Source organism: Nicotiana tabacum, chromosome 16, assembly GCF_000715075.1.
Source record: "Nicotiana tabacum cultivar K326 chromosome 16, ASM71507v2, whole genome shotgun sequence".
NCBI classification, from domain to species: Eukaryota; Viridiplantae; Streptophyta; class Magnoliopsida; order Solanales; family Solanaceae; genus Nicotiana; species Nicotiana tabacum.
Window position 1 is genome coordinate 165,279,735 of NC_134095.1, and position 24,030 is coordinate 165,303,764.

Genomic DNA, 24,030 nt, shown 5'->3' on the forward strand with positions numbered 1-24,030 from the left:
ACTTTTTTATATAATTTTTTCGAATACAATTAATAATATTATTTGGATAGAACTACATTATTTAGGCTAAATTTTTTTATTTGGCTAAAAATAATAAAGTTTTAGTTAATCTTTTTTTTAAATTTGACCTGAAATTAAAGATTTAGACAATTGAAATAAATAGTCAAGGCATCTAAACAGTTACAAAAATACATAGTTTGAAATTAATTATTTTGGCTATAATTTTTTATATTGCTCTAAATTATGGTGCTCTAAAAATATACTTTTTATATATTTTACCTGAAAAAGAAATATACTTTTGAAATTTATATATTTATAACTTTTTAGATGAATTGACTATTTATTTCAATTGTTTAAATCTTTATTTTCAGGACAAATTCAAAAAATATTAACAAAAACATTATTATTTTTAGCCAAATAAAAAGATTTAGCCTAAATGATGTAGCTCTATCCAAGTTTTATTATAAATTATATTCGAAAAAAATTATCTGAAAAATAACATACTTAAAAGGTAAAAATATATATTTTTTTCAAAAACAATGCCACTTATACAAAAAAACCACGTGGCATGTGAGTGCACCCACACAATTTGCCACATCAGCATTCAGGGGGGTAATGACTCTCAAAAGACCTAATTGAGGGGGGTAATTAAGACCACGAATAGTTTAGGACTGTAACTAATAATTCGTGACAAGTTTAGGGGGGTGGTAAGGTATTTCACCTACAATAAATTTTCATCTTGTTTATATATTGTGACCTTAACTTGTGTTAGAATTGCTAATTAGACATATAAACCCCTTATATAGGTTTGATACACTTCACATAATTTCAAATATATAATACGTATATTACTTACGAATTCGACTGAACTCAATAACTTTAATTCAAGCTCTATATTTGTATTATGCAATCTAATATATATATAAAATTAAATTTAGAATCCAATTACGAACACTTGCTATCTTATAAAATCATAACTAGTGACAGAATAGGGTAGATTTTTTTAAAAAAATGTATATGTTCAAAGGAGGACTTTAACCTTGAAATTGAGAAGATATACTCGAAATAACAAAGTGATTGAATACCTGAAATCGGCTTATTTAACCAGACGTGCCACCTATACATTCTCAAGTTTAAACGGTTTATTTATATTTTCTTCTCATTTCTGCATACGTGACATGTTACAAATCCATAGTGTATATTTAATAACAACAACAATAATAATATATCCAGTATAATCTCATATAGTAAAGTCTCGTGTATACGCAGACCTACCCCTACCTTATAGAGATAGAGAGTCTGTTTCCAATAAACTCTCGGCTCAATAGTGTATATTTAACAGTACTAGCTATTACTACTATTTTATACATTGCTGTAGATTTTTTATATTTCGTTTATATTGAAGTGTTTGATGTCCTTAGTTTTCAAACTTTTCGAAGATAGTTCAACATAGAACTAAAACAATCATCTGAAATGGAAACTCAAAGTAAGAAAGCAAATTTTAGGTAAATTCTCGTACAAAGACAATAGACACTTGTAGAAATATAAGATAATACGGCATAAAATAGACAAAATAGACATATGTAGATTGACCCTTTCTTGAACTTTATATATAACGGGAGCTTAGTACGATTGAGTTTTATACTTGTGCATAGACAAATTAAATGACTCTCTTGCATTTCGTACGAATATGACTGATTCAATAAAGAGCAAAGTTGGTTACTATCTATTATAAATATACAAATTTAACTAATTCAATAAAAATGCTAGCTGCTCGATCATTTATACTATATACTCAATTGGATCCATCAACAATGAAGGTGTCAATGAGTTATTATCTTAATTACTAGCACATGGGGTGATTTCTCTGGCACAATTCACATAAATGTGTGTTTTTGTTTGAAAAGACACCTCACTTTGGGAGAGAATGGAAGAAATTTATCCCATACTACGGTCACTTTTTTCCGAAGGGGAGCTTTGATGTAACGGGTAAAGTTGCTATTATATATGCAACCAGGAGGTTATGGGTCCAAGCCGTGAAAACAACAACCCCTTGCAGAAATACAAGTAAGGCTACGTACAATAAACCCTTATAGTCCGACCCTTCCCCAATCTCCGCGCGCAACGGGAACTTAGTGTACCATAGTGCCTTTTTTTTACTATCTCTTTTCTTAAGTGACATATAGGGGACAAATTCCCTTTGTATCAATGTAAAAGGGCAAAAAAATAAGCAAGAAGTTGCATAGGGGAGTATATATTAGCAATCATTCCAAAGGTTTCTAGATATATACTACTTCATCCTTTCACTTAGTTTGTCACTTCTAATAATTAATCCATTTAAAAAATAATAACATATTTTTATATTTTCTTAATAATAAATTTTTATAGCTACACAAACGTTATAATATGTTTAAGATGACAAGTCTAACAGTGGTTAAATTGAAGGAATATTTGAAGTAGCGGGATACATTTGATCCTTTTCTCTATTCTTAATGAGAAGTTTTTATAGCTATAGTTTTTTCACGTGTTTAAGATCACAAGTTTCAAAAGTCTTATAGCTACACAAACATTACGGCACGTTGAGAGTTACAATTGTAATTTTTTTTTTAAATTTCGTGCTGATTAAAATTAAGAAAATAAATTGAAATAGATGGAGTAATTAATTACTGACAGCTCTGTTGGTGGATATACGGACACAATTAATTATTTGTTTCAAAAACAAGAGGGGTTGCTCTGATGGTAAGCAACCTCCGCTTCCAACCAAGAGGTTGTGAGTTCGAGTCTCCCCAAGAGCAAGGTGGGAAGTTCTTGGAGGGAAGGATGTCGGGGGTCTATTTGGAAATAGCCTCTCTACCCCAGGGTAGGGATAAGGTTTGCGTACATACTACCCTCCCCAGACCCCACTAAGTGGGATTATACTGGGTTGTTGTTATTGTTGTTGTTGTAAAATAAACCATATAAGTTGAAGAATATGATGTTCCACATTACTTCTAAGTTACTTTTGTATCACATGCATAATGTCCTAGCTTACCCACTGATGGTTTAGTGAAAATTGAGCAAGGCCCAAATATGGGTTTTACGTGAATTAACAATCCTCTTAGCCATTTGAGTAGTTGAAATAATCAATAGAAGTTGAAATACTGGTATATTGAACCTCTCTTCTTTCTTTATACGGAAAAGAGCCAAATATATCCATGTACTATCAAAAAAGGTATAAATATATCACTCGTTATACTTTGAGTCCATATATACCTCTGCCGTTATACTATTGGTTCAAATATACGCTTTTTCTATTAACTTTGTCAAAGTGAAAATCCAATCTTGCGTGACACTGACATTTGATGAGATGGAAGTCACAGGACTTGCCACCTCATTGCCCCTAACCCATTTTACCCCTCCCTTCTATTTTTTTTCACCACGAAAATTCTCTTCCCCTCCACCATTACCGCTAACATGAAAAATATTGTATTTCAAATTTTAGTCTTTTATATATGGACCAGGGGCGCTGAGGTAGCATGACATGTGACATCTACCTCAAATATCAGTGCCACGTAGGATTAGATGTCCACATTGGATAAATTTAATTAAAAAGGATATATTTGAACCAATAATATTACGGTAAAAATATATTTAGACCCAAAGTATCACAGATAATATATTTAAATATTTTCTCATAGTACAAGAATATATTTGACCATTTACCGTTCTTTATATATTAAGGGGGTTGAATCGGTCTAACAATGATCATGTCATTCTTGATTGACTAAAAAATGGAAGTGTAAGTTTTAATGAAATAAGAGTTTAAGAGCCCGCTTGGACATAAGAAATTTTCCTATTTTTTTCATTTTTTTTTTCAAAATCAGCGTTTGTTCATAAAATTTCTAATTTTCACTTGAAGATGTATTTTGGAAATTTTCAAAAATTTAAAAAACTCCAAAAAGTCGTTTTTCAAAATTTTCACTCATAAAACTTCAAAAACAACCCAAAAATATATTCATGTCCAAACAAAACTCTAAATTTCAAATATCATCTTCACTTGAAAAAAATTTTCACCCTATTTTGAAATTTTACAATTCTTATGTCCAAACGCCCACTTAATATAGATAGTTCTGAAATGGGACCACCTTAATTTTTGGCTTAAATTAAAGACAAGAAAAATTAAGGAGGAAGAAGGATTACTAAAAGAATCCATATTGTTGGAATCAATACATCTAAGTTGTTAAAGCTAGGTCATGACTCAATAGTGAAGTTGTCTCCGTGTGACTTATAGGTTATGGATTCGAGTTGGGGAAGCAGTCACTAATGCTTGCATTAGGTTAGATTGTCTATATCATACCCCTTGAAGTACGTCCCTTCCTCAGACCTAGCGTGAATGTGAATACTTTATGCACCGGCTTATCCAAAAATTCAACAATGAGCCATGAGACACTAACACTCGATTAATATTGTGTACGTTTGTTCTTCTTTTTCCTTTATTCTTCTGTGTCGTGACTAATGAAATATTAAGTATATTCACCATGTTTAGGAGAAGTCTAATAAATCAAGCTCGATAGTGAACAATTGTGTGCAATTGCATACCAAAATAATGTCAAAGATCTTACCACTAAAGTTTAATGCACAGTGACACGAATGAGACTCTTCCACACAATAAGTCGCAGCAGAGACGAATTCAAGATTTAAACCTTATAACTTCAACTTTAAAAAAAAATTAATATTGAAATTATTGTATTTTTAACTAACGATTCATATCTAATATATATTATAATTTTAATGTATTTTTACATAAATTTGTGCTCCGCACTAAATCTATATAAATTTCTTTTTTAATTAAAAAAAGGAAAAAAGTAATATTTATCCTTTCTTAAATATGAAGAAAGGATCTTGGCACTAGTGCAACATCATTTTACATAAATTTATGCTCCGCACTAAAGTCTGGCCACCAACATCTTGGCCTAATAGTAAGTGTCACACCTCATTTTTGCGCGCATACCCCAATTGATAAATGTGCGAGGAAGTTTTTTTAATTTAAGTGACAATATTCGAAAATGAGATTATTTATTTATTTCAGAGTTGCCACTTGAGAAAGGTTTGGCTTTTGGTGTCCCAAGTCACCGGTTTATCTTGAATCCCAAATCGAGGAAATTTTCGACTTTCCAAATGAAGTCTGTGAACCAGAAATTCTAAGTAAGGAATTCTGTTGACCTGAGGGAAGGTGTTAGGCATCCTCGAATCCCGTGGTTCGTTCATGTGAGGTGAAGCAGAAGCAGTCGAGGCAGCTGGAGGTAGCAGCAAAGAGCTGGGATGGTTGTTGGCGGAGCTGCTAGTCGTGTGGAAGGAGGAGATGAAGCAGCGGACGTCCATGGCTGGAGCTCGGAGATGGAAGTGGTGAGTGGAGGCAACCATGGGAGATCGAGCTCGAGCTTGACGGAGACGAAGAAGATGAAGGCAGAAGCAGCTGGGTCTGTTTGGATGTAGCAGAAGCAACAAAACGCAGCAGCCATGGGAGCTTGACGAGCTCGTCAATGGCGGATGTTGTTCGTCGATGAAGACGAAGCTTGGGGCAGCAGCTGGTCGAAGAAGAAGATGCACAGTAATGGGGGTCGTTTGCTCTTTAATGGCGGACGAGGGAGGGGCTGTTTGGAGTGAGCAGCCATGGATGGGCTTGGAAGCTTGGAGAAGAATAGCGAAAGAGAGAGGGGGGCGGATGCATTTTTTAGGGTTTTTTCTTGTTTTGTTTTTGTGAAATGTAAGATAGGGAGATGGGGTGTTGGGTATTTGGGTTATGGGGCGTACCGGGTCGACCCGTGTTGAAATGGACCGAGTCATGGGGAAGGTTGGGTATTTTTTGGGCTTGTGGCTTGAATTTGAAGAAGAGCCCAATTCCGGTTTTCTTTATATTTTTGCTCTCTTTTCTTCTTTTATTTTTATAAAACTAAATTCTAAAAATTCTCAAATTATTAATAAGTTATAAAAGCGCAAATTAACTCCCGATAACAATTAACGCACAATTAAGTAATAATTAAGCATAAAATTGTACATATGGACATTAAATGCTAAAAATGCAAAAGATGCCTATTTTTTGTAATTTTCAATTTTTGTAAAATAAACTTAATTACTAACAATTGTAGAATTAAATCCTACATGCAAAATGCTACATATTTTTGTATTTTTTATTAATTTAACAAATAAATATGCACAGACAAATACAAATAATTATCCAAAAATGTCACAAAAATTCTCAAAATTGCACAGCAAGGAAAATCGTTTTATTTTGAATTTTTGGGAGTAATTCTTTCATAGAGCAAAAATCACGTGCTTACAGCTGCCCCTCTTTGTTCGAAAAGATGCGAGGTTTTCATGCAAAGATAAAGTGAGCAGATATGAGCGATTTTTGCTCGTTGGACTACTCCGTGTGAAGCACATTTTGAAAGATTTGACCGAATCTTTGCTTCAAAGATTTCCTACATATCCTGGGCTAAACAGGAATCATGTCAATGTAGTTCGGGAAACTTTGGTAGCTGGGACTACCATGAGATTACGATGCTTGCTGTTACTGCTTTTGCTGTTGCCGCTACTGCTTTATCGACCTCCTTATTACAATCAAAGGAAATTGAAAACTGAACTAACTACTTATGCTTGTCAACCGCTAGTTACAAGATTCCTATCTATAATTCTTTTGCAACTTGATCTTGGGTCTTAGCTGATTCTGCTTGTAGACTTCGATCCGAATCTTGATGCTCGCAAGTTGTAGGCGCTTGTTTATTTTTGCAGTATTGAGTGAAACGGGATTGGCGGAGCTCGAGAATTTGATCAAATTTTGAGCGACCTGCCCTTTGTTTGTTCCAATATTTGGGAACATCTTCTTTTTGTTCTTTTCTTCTTTTCTTTATTCTGGATTGAGACTCATCCCGTAGGTCGTCTCGATCCATGCGCCTCGAGGTCAGACCTGCTGAAACAACAAAACACGAACGAACGAAATTTTTTGCCCCAGTTTCACTAGGAAAATTTCGTGAGTTAATTGCCATAAAAATTTACAGAATTGATGAGGGGATTGGAAAACTCTAGTCTACAAAGCGCAACTCAGGGATTGGAGCCCTAATGCTGGCTAAAAGGAAAAACGCTCAACTCAGGGATTGGAGCCCTAATGCTGACTAAAGAAAACTGCTCAACTCAGGGATTGGAGCTCTAATGTTGGCTAAAGGAAAAACGCTCAACTCAGGGATTGGAGCCCTAATGTTGGCTAAAGAAAAAACGCTCAACTCAGGGATTGGAGCCCTAATGTCGGCTAAAGGAAAAACGCCCAACTCAGGGATTAGAGCCCTAATATTGGCTAAAGGAAAGTTGCTCAACTCAGGGATTGGAGCCCTAATGTCGGCTAAAAGAAAATATTGGGGATTCTAACTAACCCTCTTTTTTTTGAATTTTGTTCTTACTTCCCTTTTCGTTTTTTTTTATTATTATTTTTCATTTTTTGTTTAGCAAAATGCATGAGAGAATTTGGGGAAACTTCCCTTTTGGGTTGATTCCTTATTGCAAAGTTGTTTCTTGCATTCACGCATTTCTTTTCCTTTTGGGCGGCACCTGCTTCTTGCACGGTTGCTTTGGATCGCACCTGTTTTAATTTTCCAAACAAAGAACAATTGTCAGTTTGAAAATGGTGGTTGGTTCGGTGGCCTTGATTGTTCCAATTGCTTGGTCCCGCCCTCATTCCTGTTGAGAAACTCTGCCATTGATTGGATTCACAGGCGAACCCCTTTTAAACCGATCAGACTCGCATTTCCGAATTTTGTGATGATTTGCCCGTGTAAGGCTTTGGTTCTTTCATCTCATTCTGCTTAGGGATTTTTACTGAGGCAGACTCGGTGGGGATTTTTACAAGGGGAGACTCTGTGGGGATTTGCCATTTTTTTTACTTCGAAAGCAATCGACAACATGATCAGTCGGGATTGGACTGACGTACCACTGAAGCGGGGTATTTTACTTCCTACTAAACGGAGCTCTGTGAAACCGGTCCTGCCACCTATTCTTTCCAGCACATTTTGGAATTTAGGGTTAACACAAAAGGGGTAGGAAAGGTAAAACAAAGGGCGGAGAAAACAAATTTAAAAAGAGAAGTGTCCCTTTCGGGACAAGAAAGACTTATCTGAGGCAACATGCTGACTTTAAATTGACATGACATGCTTTTTGGACTGGATGCCCGATCTTCGCGAACTTGCATTTCCTCATGAACCCAAATGGATTTATGTTCCCAAACCAGTGGAACCTTGCCAGAACTTTCTGAGGTGGAATCATCTTTTCGGCCGACAGCGCCCCTTGCGGGTTTTCGCTAGTCGACCTCTCTCATTTCTCTCCTTACTGTCGCTTGATAGCACTCTTTGCGAGTTTTTACTAAACAAGCTCTATCATTTTCGATTTCTCTACTCCCGTCACCTCATAGTGCCCGAAGGTTTTCACCAACAAGACTCTCTCATTTTATTTCTCTCAATTTTAGAATGTATCGACTTCCCATCATGGTATTCTTGGTTCTCCCCGCCTTTGGCAATTGATCCGAAGGACTTGTACTTGGTAAAAGAATTGTGGATGAAATTACAACTTCTGAACCATTTGGTGTGCCCCACTTTCAACTTCAGGGTAAATCGGATTTTATTTTTGGTGTGACTGAACCCCAGAGAGTGGCTGCCTACGTATCCTTTTGGAATCAATTCAGACGTAGTTCAGGCAAATCATTTGTGTGTTTTTTTTCCGGAGCATCAGGGAATTTTTGATCCTCAAACCTAACTGCAATGGCTAGTCGCGTGGGACTTAACCTTTCCAACTTTATTTTGCCTTTGTAGGCCTTTCTTTTCTGTTTTCTTTCTTCCAACTTCAATTTTAGAGCATTTGGGGGTACCTTGGTTTCTTCGACTTTGCTGAGGCGATTAGCCATGTGAAACTCAACTCTTTCAACTTCAATTGCCTTTATAGGCGCTTTAATTTGATTTTTCTCCTTCCACCAAGGGTCTGCGCTCAGCCCATTCCTATTTGCCCTGGTGATGGATGCACTGACTCATCATATTCAAGGGGAGGTGCCATGGTGCATGCTATTTGCTGATGACATTATTCTAATTGACCAGACAAGAGGTGGCGTCAACGAGAGGCTAAAGATTTGGAGACATGTTCTTGAGTCTAAAGGTTTCAAGTTGAGCAGGATGAAGACATAATACCTCGAGTGCAAATTTGGAGTTGAGCCGACGGAAGCGGGAGTTGAAGTGAGGCTTGACTCTCAAGTCATTCCCAAGAGAGGTAGTTTCAAGTACCTTGGATCGGTTATTCAGGGGATCGGGGAGATTGACGAGGATGTCACACACCGTATAGGGGTGGGGTGGATGAAGTGGAGGTTAGCGTCGGGAGTCTTGTGTGACAAGAAAGTGCCACCGTTACTAAAAGGTAAGTTTTATAGAGCAGTGGTTAGGCCTGCCATGTTATATGGAACTGAATGTTGGCCGGTAAAGAACTCACACATCCAGAAGATGAAAGTAGCAGAGATGAGGATGTTGAGGTGGATGTGCAGGCATACAAGGATGGATAAGATTAGGAATAAAGATATTCGAGAGAAGGTGGGTGTGGCCCCCATAGAGGACAAGATACGGAAAGTAAGACTCAGATGGTTCGGGCACATTCAGAGGAGGAGCACTGATGCACCGGTGAGGAGGTGTGAGCGACTGACTGTAGTGGGCACGTGAAGAGGTAGAGGACGACCTAAGAGGTATTGGGGAGAGATGCTCAGACAGGACATGGCGCGACTTAGGATTGCTGAGGACATGGCCCTTGACAGGGAATTATGGAGGTCGAGCATTAAGGTTGTAGGTTAGGGGAGAGTTGGGAATATTTCTACAGCACAATAGAGTGAGACTAGCCAGTTAGGAGTTAGACTAAGAATGTCATTGGTCGTCTATTGATGCAGGGCTTTACCTTCTAGTTTTACTATACCAGCCATCTATTTCGTATTTCGTATTCTTGTATTTCATATCTCTTATATATTGCTGTTATTTTATTATGCATTTTTATGGTACTAATATATCGGCTGCTGTTGCTTTTTTGAGCCGAGGGTCTCCTGGAAACAGCCTCTCTACCCTTCGGGGTAGGGGTAAGGTCTGCGTACATATTACCCTCCCAGACCCCACTTGTGGGATTATACTGGGTCGTTGTTGTTGTTGCAAAAGTTTTGATTCCTGAGCATCGGCCACCATGGCCAGTCGAGGTCGACTTTTGATGCACCTGCTGAGGCTGGGTGCCTTTTGCACATTAGAGTGTATCAAACGAAAGCCCTGTAAATCAGTCTTGCCATCCTTTCTTTGTCTTGGTTTTGGAACATTGTTAGACCAAAAGGGATTCAAAGAGAAACAAATAATTGAATGGAGAATGAGTTTAAAACTAGAAGTGTCCCTTTCGGGGAAAGGATAAAAGGACTTATCTGGAGTACATGCGGACTTCAATGAACAGGACATGCCTTTTGGACTGGATGCCTGATCTGTGTAAACCGTCCGACTCTCAAAAATTCATCACAACTTTGCCTTGAATACCGAGGAACCTTGTCAGGACTCTGTTGATGCCGATGGCTGTGAGGATCTTATTTTCGATCATGGGCGCCCTTTGTGGGTTTTCACGAGCTAGAATTTTTCATTTCATTTCTTACTATCTCCTTATAGTTCCCGTGTGGGTGTTCACTAACAAGACTTCTCATTTTGATTTTCTCTGCTTACCGTCGCCTTACGGTGCCCGTGTGGGTTTTCACCAATAAGACTCTCTCATTTTATTCTTCTCATTTTGTTGTATCAGATCCAAATAACTCCATCTTCCCATTTTGAACCACTTTTCCGATTGATCAGAAGGACTTGAACAAGGTTTGGGGTGAAAAGAATTTGGATTGAACTACAACTTTGGAACCTTTTGGGCGGGATCATTGCCGAACCATTATAACTTCTGCCCCAGTTTCACTTTTGGGGGACTTCTTGGATTTTTTTTTTTTGGATTTTTTTTTGTTTTTCTGATTTGCTTTGTTTTTCACTTCCCTTCCCTTTTTTTTCATTTTCATTGTCTTTTCTTTTTTGTATATATATTTTCTCATTTTTCCAATTCTTTTTTTTCTTTTTCATTTCAATTTCTTTTTTTTTTCATTTTATTTTCAATAATACTTTCAGGTTCCAAAGAGGGTAATCAAAGAAGAGTAACCAGCTCAAATGGGTTTGCAAAGGGTTGATAGTGTTTGGGTAGCGAGAATGAAAGCCTTCGTCATCTCAACCGGAAAAGATTTTATTATATAAAGGATCCAACATAGTACCTTTTGACTGCATTTGCATTGACAGTTATTTCAAGGACGTTTCCTTCGATGTGTCCCAAGTACAACGCACTCTTTTGGCAGTACTCTTGTTGCAATGTATGTACCTTTCCAATCTGGACCCAATTTTCTTTCAGCTTTTCCAAATCTTTGTCTTGTTTCCTTAAGCTATTCTTCATTGCGACCCAATTCTTGATTCATTATTTCGAGGTCTGGCAGAGTTTTAAGATCCGGGCATGAAGTCCGCAAGCATATCATATTATTGAAATCTGCATTTAACAGAACTAAAAGAGAATGAGAAAATTGACAAGATTTAAGAAAAGAGACATTCCGGGAAAATAAAATATCAATTTCAATTGATTTTTTTTAATTTTTGAAGATAGAAGGGTTTACATCGGAAAGTAAGACAATAAAGTAAAACATCCGGATCACACCCTGAGACAATCCAGATGCAGAAAGGATAGCAAGACTGGCTACCGAGACTCCCGTCTGATGGGGAACTTTCAGGCTTGACAATCGTTTTTTGGCTTTTCTTCTATCTCGGCAATGGCTGCAATAGCCTTCAGTGCCGGATCAAATTCCTCAGCTTCACAGATCATTCCGTCTATTGTCCCATTTGTGAGAGTAGGCAGGGAAATGTTCATCATATTAGGAACCTTTTCGTCCCGGAGAACGATTCTTTCAGCTTCAATCAAGTCTTCAACTGCCATTTGAGGGTCCAACGACCAACGGTCCTTTGTACCGTGTCCCACTGCTCCAGAGTGGTATTCACATCTAGTATCAGCTCGATGCGGGGAGGGGGGACTCGGTGTTTGGCCGATTTGGAGCCATTGGCTGCAGCAGACTTCGCCTGACTAGCTTTTGGAACAAGCCTAAGTATGATTCGCCAATAGGGGTGAACTGATTCCTTTTGAAAGACTCTCTTGGGTGAGGATTGTACTGAGGAACATTTGATTGGGGACTATATGGAGCTTGGTTAGGATGGACATTTCTGGGAGGTGGAGCTCAGTTTTGTGTATAATGTTGTGGCCGCGTGCAAGGCTGCATGTTCATCACCGCATACCAACAAAACCAATCACCTGAACAGAACCTGGCTAATTTACTCACACACACAACTTTGTTAGTTTGGAGGCATTTAACATATAGGAAATCGCACGTTGGGATGCAATGCACCTAAACAGCTAAACGCTTCTACCATGTGTTTGAACGGGTTGCATGTTTCATCCCGGCCTTAAACTAGCCCTCTTCACTATGTACCTCTTTTCTTTTATTCCTGCCTCTCTTTAACCACTCTTGATCTTGTTTTTGCCGCTCTTTTATTTTTGCACTCTTTTTTTTGTCACTCTTTTCCCTCCTTTTTTTCACTATTTTTTCTTTTCTCTTTTTCACTCAATTTTCTTTCTCCTTTTCTTTCAGTTTTTTTTTCACTCAATTTATTTTATAGCTATGATCGAATCCGATGGAGATTGCCTACGTATCATGACCCCGCATGAATCAGATCTTGCGTAGTTCGGGACTAACAAGTGCAAAAATAAAGAAACAAGTGTTCATTTTGCATTGTGCTCATCCTGCACATTTATTAAGGTGATTTAAGCAAAAATGATTTGATTATATTTTAGAAAGAAAGATCCGATTTTCGAACACGACCTTTCAGCACTTCGGGGATGAAGATTTTAAGGCTGTGAGGGTCAACCGAAAAACTCTAAAAGATGATCGAAAGTGGCCGTTATGCAAAGTCAGCCTTCCGCCGTCCTTTTCGGGAACATTTGGCTGTTTTTGACAAAAACAGCATCACTTGATTTATTTATGACTCTTTTTTCAGAATGGTGACCCGACATTGGGAATATGGCCTTGCAGAGCCTCGGGGACGAGGATCCTAAGGCCATTGGGCAATTTGGTCAGAATTTTAAAAATGACCAAAAATGGCTGTTTATGCAAAGTCAGCCTTCCGGCGTCCCTTTCGGGAACATTCGGCTATTCTTGACAAAACGGCATCACCTGACTCCTAAATTAAAATTCTGACATTTTGGCTATTTCTGAAAAAGGGGAGGTTGGACCCGATGAGGGTTGCCTACGTATCTCACACCTTGTGAGAATCAAACCGGCGTAGTTCAGGCGATCGTGAATAGAGTAAGTAAACTAACTCTTTTTTTTTGGAATTTTTTTTTTAAAAAAAATGCTTTAAAAGAAGAAAAGGATATATATTTTTTTGGGATTTTTGAATTTGACTCTATTTTTATTTTTGAAAGAAAGACTTCTAAAAATTCATTTTCTTTTGATTGGAACTTTGAGAATTTTAGAAGTAAAAAAAAAAAAATTTTGTTTGAATTTTCATTTCTTCTCTCTTTTTCTAAATAAGAAAGAAAATATTTTCTTTGGATTTTTGTTGTCGCCTCTTAATTTTTGAAAGAGGCACTTTAAAGAAAATATTTTGGATTTTCGAGTTTTTTTTTTAAATTTACAAAAGTACTTCTAAAGAAAAATGAAAATATTTTTGGACTTTAATTTTTAATTCTATGACATTTACGAAAGAAAGACTTTTAAAGAAGGAAAGTCTTTAAAAGAACGAATATATTATATATATATATATATATATATATATATATATATATATATATATATATTGATTCTCTTTTTCTGATTTTTTTTTTGATTTTTTGGGAAAAATACTTCAAAATAAAGGAAACCCGTATTTTGGATTTTGATTTTTTTTAGATTTTATTATTATTATTTTTTCTTTTATTTCTTTTTCCGTATGAAATACTTCAGAAAGAAGGAAACTACCTTTTTTTTTGAGTTTTGAAAACTTCTTCTTTTTTTTGAATTTTCTAAGGAAAGATTTCTAAAGAAGGAACTAAAAAAAATATTTTTGGATTTTTTGAAAATTGGGGTCGGAACCGATGAGGTTTGCCTACGTATCTCACATCCGGTGAGAATCAAACCCGCGTAGTTCGGTCCGATCAGGCGTAGAGGAAATAAACTAACCCCTTTTTTTGAATAAAATACTTACAAGGAAAAGGAGAAAATATTTTTGGATTTCGATTTTTTTTTATTTGTTTTTTTTATTATTATCTTTTGAAAAGAGACGATGACTAAAGAAACATTTTGTCTTTGAATTTTAACTTCTTTTCACTCTTTTTTTTTTTTTGAAATTTCGAAAAATCTTCTAAGGAAGTATTTGGACTATTAGTCTAAATTTATGAAAGAGATACTATAAAAGAAAAAATATTTTTTTGAATTTTGAATTTTCCTTTTTTTTTAAATTTTTTTTTTAAACAAATACTTTTTTTTGGATTTTGAAAGTGATTAAAAAGGAATTTTTTTTGTATTATATATGTTTTTTTTAATAAATCAAACTAAAAGACAAATTTTGTTTTCATTTTTTTTAAAGAAAATTTCGGCGAGGTTTTGACACTACTTGGACATCGGTTTTATTTTTCTAAAAATAAGTAGTTATCTCCCTACACTGCTATTTTCTTTTTCTCTTTTAATTTTTTTCTCAATTTCAGAAATCGGTCAGCATGCAAATCTGAAACAAATAAATGCGCAAAACAAAGAGGATGCAACAGGATGGTCTTTTCATTTTGGGTTGCTTGTCCTAGACGGACCCAGCCCCTGTGTTGAGTCCCCTATGTCAAATGCAACATGATGCAAATAAGCATTCCTACTAGGGATTCGACATGAGGTTTTGTTATACTAGGTTCATCCTGGGTATATGTTCTAGACTGTGTACCCGAGCGGACAACTCGAGTCGAGGAGGGGGCTACGTACCGGGGACCCGCGAGATCGTCTGGATTTGTAACTTGTCCGACCTCTTTCTTATTTCAGGGTATGACACTAACAGAATAGGGAGTCTTGACCAGCAAGCTCCTCCCCGGAGGTAAGAAGAGAAGGGTTTCGACACAGTTTATATACAGTTCAGATAATATCAAAGCGGTAAAAGCAGCATTTAGCACATTAGGCTCAAACATGCAATAAAATCAGATAATAAATAAAACCAATTATAACAATTATTCTAAGCTCGAATTCTTGAACCCTGAACCAGAGATTCTGGGTTCGATCCCCAGCGGAGTCGCCAGAGCTGTCACACCTCCTTTTTGCGCGCCTACCCCAAAGGATAAATGTGCGAGGGAGTTTTTCCAATTTAAGTGACAATATTCGAAAATGGGATTATTTATCTATTTCAGAGTCGCCACTTGGGAAAGGTTTGGCTTTTGGTGTCCCAAGTCACCGGTTTATCTTGAATCCCAAATCGAGGAAATTTTCGACTTTCCAAATGAAGTCTGCGAACCAGAAATTCTAAGTAAGGAATCCTGTTGACCCGAGGGAAGGTGTTAGGCACCCTCGAATCCCGTGGTTCTAGCACGGTCGCTTAAATTGTTATAAGGGCTAAATATCTGATTTAATACATGTTATAACTTATGTGCTTTTATTAAGTTTAAGCCGCTTTTATTATAATTATTTTTATAGAATTGCAACGTCGTGAAAACGCATCTCGAACCACGTCACAATCAATGCACCCGTGTTTGTTAATACATTCCGACTCCGTCGAGATTTGAATTTGGGTCACATAAATGCGCACCCGAATTTAAGAATGTAATTTAATTAAGTCGCGCCTAAAGGGTCTAACGCGTTATTATCTTTGGGGAAGGCAGTGACATTCACTAAACAGTCCATCCCAAATTCTAAGTATTTATTATGACCAATTATTGAGGGCCCCGCAATTTGCATTTTTTATTTGGCGAGGCTCGTCTCATTATTTTTAAAAGGATAATCTTAGCATGACTACATTTTCTATTTTTCGTTTTTCTAAAATAAATGAAGATAAGGTCCTACTTTATTTACACACTTTCGAGTTACTATAGTTAAGTTTCAAAAGTGAGTTGCTTAAAGAGTTTACATGGCAACGCATAGAACATTCTACATACAGACAGTAAAAGAAAGAAAAGACTACATTAAATTACAACTTCAAATCTTTCTCATTTTTTTCATTCATGCCTCGAGTGGCTTACAAGATGAACCAGTGTATCAGTTTGTGTACCTGGTATTTGGGAAAGCAAGGAAAGAAGATGAAGATCAGTAGAAGCAGCAATAGTGTAAATACACAGCAACAACAACAACCCAACAACAACAAATTCGAATCAGATTCAAGGCCCAGAAAACTTTGAGGAAAAACCGAACAACTCAATAGAACAAACCCAAAAGTTTGTAAGCAAACTAAACAACAACAGCCCCCGTGTGTATTAAACCCGAAACTAAACACGTTTCTCACTTTGTTTTTGTTTTCTCTTTTTAAACTCTCCAACACTCTCTTAGGATTTTCAGAATGTCTTCTTCTCTCCAAAAATAATCCCATCTAATGTTGAAGTCCTTTTTTTTCGTTGCCCTCTCAGTCTTAGTCCCCTTAAAATGTGTCAAATGACTCTATTTATAACAAGACTCTTGCCTTGAATCCCCAACCCTAAATATTCCCCCAATTGCATGTTTTGTCCCCACTACTTAATGTTTTCTTTATTTTAAACCCTTGTCCCCCATGCTTAGCATAAATAATTATATTATTCCCAACCCACTACATTATGTCTTGTCCTCCACTATATTAAACAATTTTATCAACCCCAACCCATTACATCTTGTCCCCCATGCTTAACATAAATAATTACATTATTCCCACCCCACCACATTATGTCTTGTCCCCCATTATATTAAATAATTATATCAACCCCATCCCATTACATCTTGTCCCCATGCTTAACTTAAATAATTGTTCAAATGTTCAATTCCAAAAATACCCCTCCGACCTTACTGCAATTACCATTTTACCCCTGAACGTACTGAAATTTACCGAACTACCCCCATCAGCTATAACCAAATCACCTAATCAATCTCAACTAAAATACAACAAATATGACCAATTTCTAAACAAATTCAACAACAAATCTCATGAACACAGATTGAATCATACATTTTCAAATTAATGGGAATAAGTTAACCATATTGGGAACCAATCCTGGTTAACTTAGACCAAAAATGAATGAGCAAAGAGACAACAATATCAACAACAAAATACATGATTCAAACTAAATCAACAAGTCAAAAACCAAAACATAAACTCACATTAAATCACTGGATTAAAAACGAACTTCAAACAAAGAAGAACATGAATTAAATCTATTTTAAACAACAAACATGACGGATTCAAATGATTTAACCAACATTAACAATTTCTGAAAAAATACATAACAACACATGAAACAAACTGAAGAAATAATTAATTAAATTTCAATTTAAATCTAACGATATTAAACTAACATGAACAAACCGAAAAAATTAACAAAACGATGAACACGAACAAAACAAAAATCAAATATTTACTGATTTTAAATTCGAGAATATCAAAAACAAAATACGGACAAAAATAAAACTCAAACCCACTGACCAGATCGAAACGACGAAGAACTTGAACGAAAACAAACTATCTGGAAACGATTATCGTGCCAAAATAGCTCGATGCCGAAGACGACCATGAATGGACGACCAAAGAAGCTGGTCGTTTGGTATCTTTTGAAAACGAGGCAGTGGCAGCCCGTCAAAGAAGATGGACGAAGCAGAAGGCTGCAGAACCCCGGACAACAACGGTTGTTGCTGCTGCGTCGCCTGGAGGTCGACTGGGTAGTTACGGGGTGTAAGTGAAAAAGGAGGTGTGACAGGCGCTGCTGCTACTACTGGACCTGGGGACTCGATGAGGCAGGTTGTTTCGAGACAAAAACGAAGGTCGCCGGATTTAATGGGAGGGGGGGGAGGGTTGCCGGACTGGTTCACGTGAGGTGAAGCAGAAGCAGTCGAGACAGTTGGAGGTAGCAACAAAGAGCTGGGATGGTTGTTGGCGGAGCTGCTAGTCGTGTGTAGGGAGGAGATGAAGCAGCGGACGTCCATGGCTGGAGCTCGGAGATGGTAGTGGTGAGCAGAGGCAACCATGGGAGCTCGAGCTCGAGCTTGACGGAGACGAAGAAGATGAAGGCAGAAGCAGCTAGGTCTGTTTGGATGTAGCAGAAGTAACAAAATGCAACAGCCATGGGAGCTTGACGAGCTCGTCAATGGCGGATGTTGTTCGTCGATGAAGACGAAGCTTGGGGCAGCAGTTGGTCGAAGAAGAAGATGCACAGTAATGGGGGTCGTTTGCTCTTTAATGGCGGACGAGGGAGGGGCTGTTTGGAGTGAGTTTGAGGGTGAGCAGCCATGGATGGGCTTGGAAGCTTGGAGAAGAAGAGGGAAAGAGAGAGGGGGCGGATGAGTTTTTTTAGGGTTTTTTCTTGTTTTGTTTTTGTGAAATGTAAGATAGGGAGATGGGGTGTTGGGTATTTGGGTTATGGGCGGACCGGGTCGACCCGTGTTGAAATGGACCGGGTCATGGGGAAGGTTGGGTATTTTTTGGGCTTGTGGCTTGAATTTGAAGAAGAGCCCAATTCCGGTTTTCTTTATATTTTTGCTCTCTTTTCTTCTTTTATTTTTCTAAAACTAAATTCTAAAAATCCTCAAATTATTAATAAGTTATAAAAGCGCAAATTAACTCCCGATAACAATTAACGCACAATTAAGTAATAATTAAGCATAAAATTGTACATATGGACATTAAATGCTAAAAATGCAAAAGATGCCTATTTTTTGTAATTTTCAATTTTTGTAAAATAAACTTAATTACTAACAATTGTAGAATTAAATCCTACATGCAAAATGCGACATATTTTTGTATTTTTTATTAATTTAACAAATAAATATGCACAGACAAATACAAATAATTATCCAAAAATGTCACAAAAATTCTCAAAATTGTACAGCAAGGAAAATCGTTTTATTTTGAATTTTTGGGAGTAATTCTTTCATAGAGCAAAAATCACGTGCTTACAGTAAGGATCAGGTAGCTCCTTCGCATGATGCTCGAGTTTTCAAATCTCATAGTTCTCCTTTCATTCTTTAACGTCTATATATGATTGCCCTTTTAGCTATGTTATTTCAAGAGGTTGATTCAGGTTTTGAATTTATTAGATTCGGGATGCCACTAAACTCACTGATCATTTGAATTACTGGTTCGGAATATAGTATTTGTACATATTTAGTATATTTTTAGCAGTTACGCAAAGCTATTGGGTTAATTCGGTTAAACTCGTAGGTCACAATTTACATCCGCCCCTGGAGTTTCAATAGTCCAAAAATGATGTTGCACTCGTGCCAAGATCCTCCAAAAATGAATAATATTTTGGAGCTACATCTATCTCAATGAATTTTTAGCTTTTATTCATATTACTCAACCATGTTTAGGTGATTAATGTCTGTATTTGTATTTTGCTTTTATTGCAAATATCCCCTATTCTCTACTTACAATTATTAACATAAGTCACATATCAAAAAATGATCTAACTCAGTAGTTTCAATGGCGCATTGTTCTTTTTTTCTTTCTTCTAGCAGAAACGTTCCATAATTTTAAGACAGAACGATACTAGTCACTAAAAATAAAAGAAGACAAACGAGAACACATCATAGGAGGCAATGTATATGCCAAATGTCATTGAACGGGCAATCATTATACTATTACTGCAAGTCGCTACTTATACGATAAAGAATTTCGCTATCTTAGGATAGTTAAAGTTACTCCGTCGTCTGCCCGAGTTTCTATTTTTAAGAAATTTAATATGCTAAAGTACCTAATTATTAGCTTTAATGTTTGAGAGGACTTTAGGGCCATATTGCATGATCTAAAGCTTATAACACTTCTCCTTCCGTACTGACATCCCAAGAAGGTACAATCTGCCTATTGGATTTGGCACCATTTCTCAGCAATTTTTCATGTTGTTGGACTCATCGAGATGCCCTTATAGAGATATGTAACTCTTTTTTTTACAGTTGTACAGAACGGATAATTATACTTTTAGATGAACTCTTCAACTTGATTTGTTATGTTCAATTGAGTCACCTCAATCAATTTGGATGTGTAACAAAAGTTCATTATTTGGCCATGGGATCATCACACTTGGATCTGACATTCGACTGTGCCGACTGTATTTATTTAGATTGATTGCGCATTTAGGTTGTCGCATTTATGAGCATTTGATTGATTCCAACATATTAGCTACTATCATTCATCTTGCTTACTTCCTTTACCACTCGATCTAGATTTTATTATTCTTAACTGAGATTCACCCTTCTTCTAATCATAAGATTGGTTTAATCAAAGGGTTTAACATCTTTTTGATCAAACAATCTTGACCAACCAACAGCCTCTACAATAAGGCGAAGTATCACGATCAGGAGGTAATTGGAAAAGATAAACGATGTTTTCGACGAGATAAAAGTTGGGGAACGTATTCGGGTGATGGAAATCGAGTGGAAGGGGTAATTGAAGAGATAAATCAGGAGAGTTGCTTTTGAAAGGAGGAATTGAGGAACACCATGTTTTGCAGACTGCACGAAAGTGAAGGACGTCGAAAGGGTTGTCGACGAGGCATTTTATGATCCTCCCGACTAGTTCGTCGGGAAGATCGGACCAAGAGATCACTGTTTCACTGCCCATACTCCTAGCTAGGTTACATGAAACCCTAGAGCTAGCCGAAGTATATAGGTGTAGAAGGCGATATTATTTTAAAGTAGATTTATTTATATTGAAAACTTAATAACCAATATTACGATTTAAAAAAAAAATATATGTTATGGCACTTTTGTGAATCTATCTATTTATCTATTCTATACATCATACACTATATTAGATAAAATTGTCATTTACTTATTTTTCCTAATTTTTAGGACTTTGAAATATTCTAAAATTTTAATAATTAAGTGTTCCTTATTTAAACTATGTAAAAAGTTTTAAAATTTAGAATTTCAAAATCAAATAAGATTTACCAACTTGACTACCTAATTGTTTGGACTTTGAAAACCAAATACTATTTGACTTTCTATTTAATTGTTTACATTATTATTTTTTTGTTTCAAGAATATTATTTTGTTGTGTCCAAACGACTCATTAATGCATTTGTCTACATTTATGGCTTATCTATTCTCATCTTAGTTATGTATACGAATTTATTTTTAATTTTAGTTGTCTAATACTACTAATTTTATTTATTTTAAATTTAGTCTTGTATGCTATTACTTTTAATTCAATCAATTACGATACAGACCCAATAAATCATGCAAAAATGGATAAGAATATTTTTGAGTAAGTTTATAAGCTGGATAAACTAATTTGACTCAATATTCATCTAATTAGTAAATATAATAAGTACAATATTAGTGCCACCTTACACATATATAAGATAAGAAATTTATTTTAATAAAAGTTGTATATATTATTTGTCTCACTGATAGGAAAACAATTGATTGTTCTGTGTAATATGTCACGCGTAAGACGAAGTACTTTAGAAATACATCATATGTAGATTAAAATAAGATCAAGATATCATTTATAAGAGCAATTAGTGTTTGCCGAGTTGGGATGCATAATCTGATTACTAAGGCATGATCAAAATAAGGATACAAGATTTAGCACTCTCACAAATTAAGTAAAAAATGGATATTGAAACTTGAAATAAAAATAATTTTTTGGAAGTTGAAGTTGTATTTGGACATATATTTTATTTGAATAAAAAAAAAATTTTGAGTGGAAGAAATTGTTTTACCCAAAAATTATCCTAAACCAATTTTTAGAAACGTGAATTTTTTTAAAATATTTTTTTTTCAAAAACTAATCATATTCCATGAAGAAACAATGTTTTTAAATTTTTTCTGAAAAAGCCAAAATCTTTAACTAAACGGGAGCTTAGATTTTTTCTAGTATGTGTCCACGTTTAAATCCAACTAGTCTTAAGGTACACGTTTTGCGTGTGATCGGAATGTGTTTTGGAGGTCCGGAGTAAATTTAGGCTTGAATTGGCGAAGTTGGAATTTTGGCGTTTTCCGGTTGATGGGTGAGATTTTGATATAGGGATCGGAATGGAATTCTGGGAGTTGCAGTAGGTCCGTCATATCATTTGGGACGTGTGTGCAAAATTTCAGGTCATTTGGACGAGGTTTGGTAGACTTTTTGATCGAAAGCGGAATTTGGAAGTATTTGGAATCTTAGGCTTGAATACGATGTGATTTTGGTGTTTTGATGTTGTTTTGAGCATTCCGAAGGTTGGAGCAAATTTGAATAAAGTTATGGGATATGTTGGCATGTTTGGTTGAGGTCCCGAGGGCCTCGGGATGGATTCAGATAGTTGACGGGGAGTTTGGAGGAGCTGCAGAATTTTCTGCTTCTAATATTTCTGCACCTGCAGATTGGGGACCGCAGGTGCGATGCCACAGATGCGTAGAAAGGACTGTATATGCGGTCAAGGACGCGAAGGGCAGGAGCCGCAGATGCGGCGAGCTGAGCGCACCTGCAATGGCGCAGGTGCGAGTATTTGACCGCAGATGCAGTTTGTGCGGATAAGTGACTTCCGCAGGTGCGACTCTCTGGACCACATGTGCGGTCTCGCAGGTGCGAGTTTGAGGCCGCATGTGCGAGTTTGAGGCCGCATGTGCGAAATCCCTGGCCAGAAGCTATATAAGCTTGCCTTCGCGAATTTCAGCCATGTTCCACCATTTTCAAGTCGAATTGGGAGCTTTTGGGGAGATTTTAAAGAGGGATTCAAGGGATAACATTTGGGGGTAAGATTTTTGAACCTAATAATCGATCCTATGGCATTATTTTACTGATTTGGCTTGAAATTAATGGAAATTAAGGGTTAAAAATTGGGGATTAGGGCTTGGTATTGGAGACCTTGACTTGAGGGTTTGAGGGGCCATTTGTGGTCGGATTTTGGTACTTTTGATATGGATGAACTCGTGGAGTGATAAGGATTCCGTTTATGTAAATTTTATCGGATTCTCAGACGTGGGCCCGGGGGTCGGATTTTAGTTAATTTCGAGATTGGTGTTGTAATTTAATTATTTTCGAGTGATTTTTGTTCCCTTAGTATATTTTAATGGTTATGTACTGATTTTGGTTAGATTTGGAGCATCCGTAGGCTGATTCGAGAGACAAAGACATTGCAGGCTAGAGTTTGGACCGGATTGAGGTGAGTAATGATTATAAATGCTGTCCTGAGGGTATGAAACCCTGGACTTCACATTGTTGTGCTATTATGAGGTGACGCGCATGCTAGATGACGAGCGTGGGGTCGTGCACCATTAGGGATTGTGACCTAGTCCGTCCCGTATGACTGTTTTACCGCGTATTTGATTGAAAACGGTTTGCTATCATCATGTTTTCGGCTGAATGCCATAATTGGGTCTTGTGCCAACTATTTTGGATCCCTTAGGGGATTTTTATTGCTATTCCTCACCGTTTTGACTTTATACTTGTACTCAGTCATGCTATATTCTACTGTTTTCATAACTCAGCCATGTTTTACTTTGTTTTGACATCTTAAATGATATTTTGAGCTGAGCATCATATTTTACTATGCCCAAGTGGCTTTTACAGATTTCTGACTTAGTAAGGCCGAAGGCCTGTGTTGTGAGGTTATTATGGGATCGGGCTGCGCGCCGCAGCGGTATTGAGTTGATTCATGATTATTAGGCCGAGGGCCTGAGTTGTACGCCACAAGGTGGCTTGATATGAGACCGAGAGCCTATTTGATTATGCTACGAGATGGCTTGATATTGCGCTTGGGCTATTAGGGGCCCCTCCCAGAGTC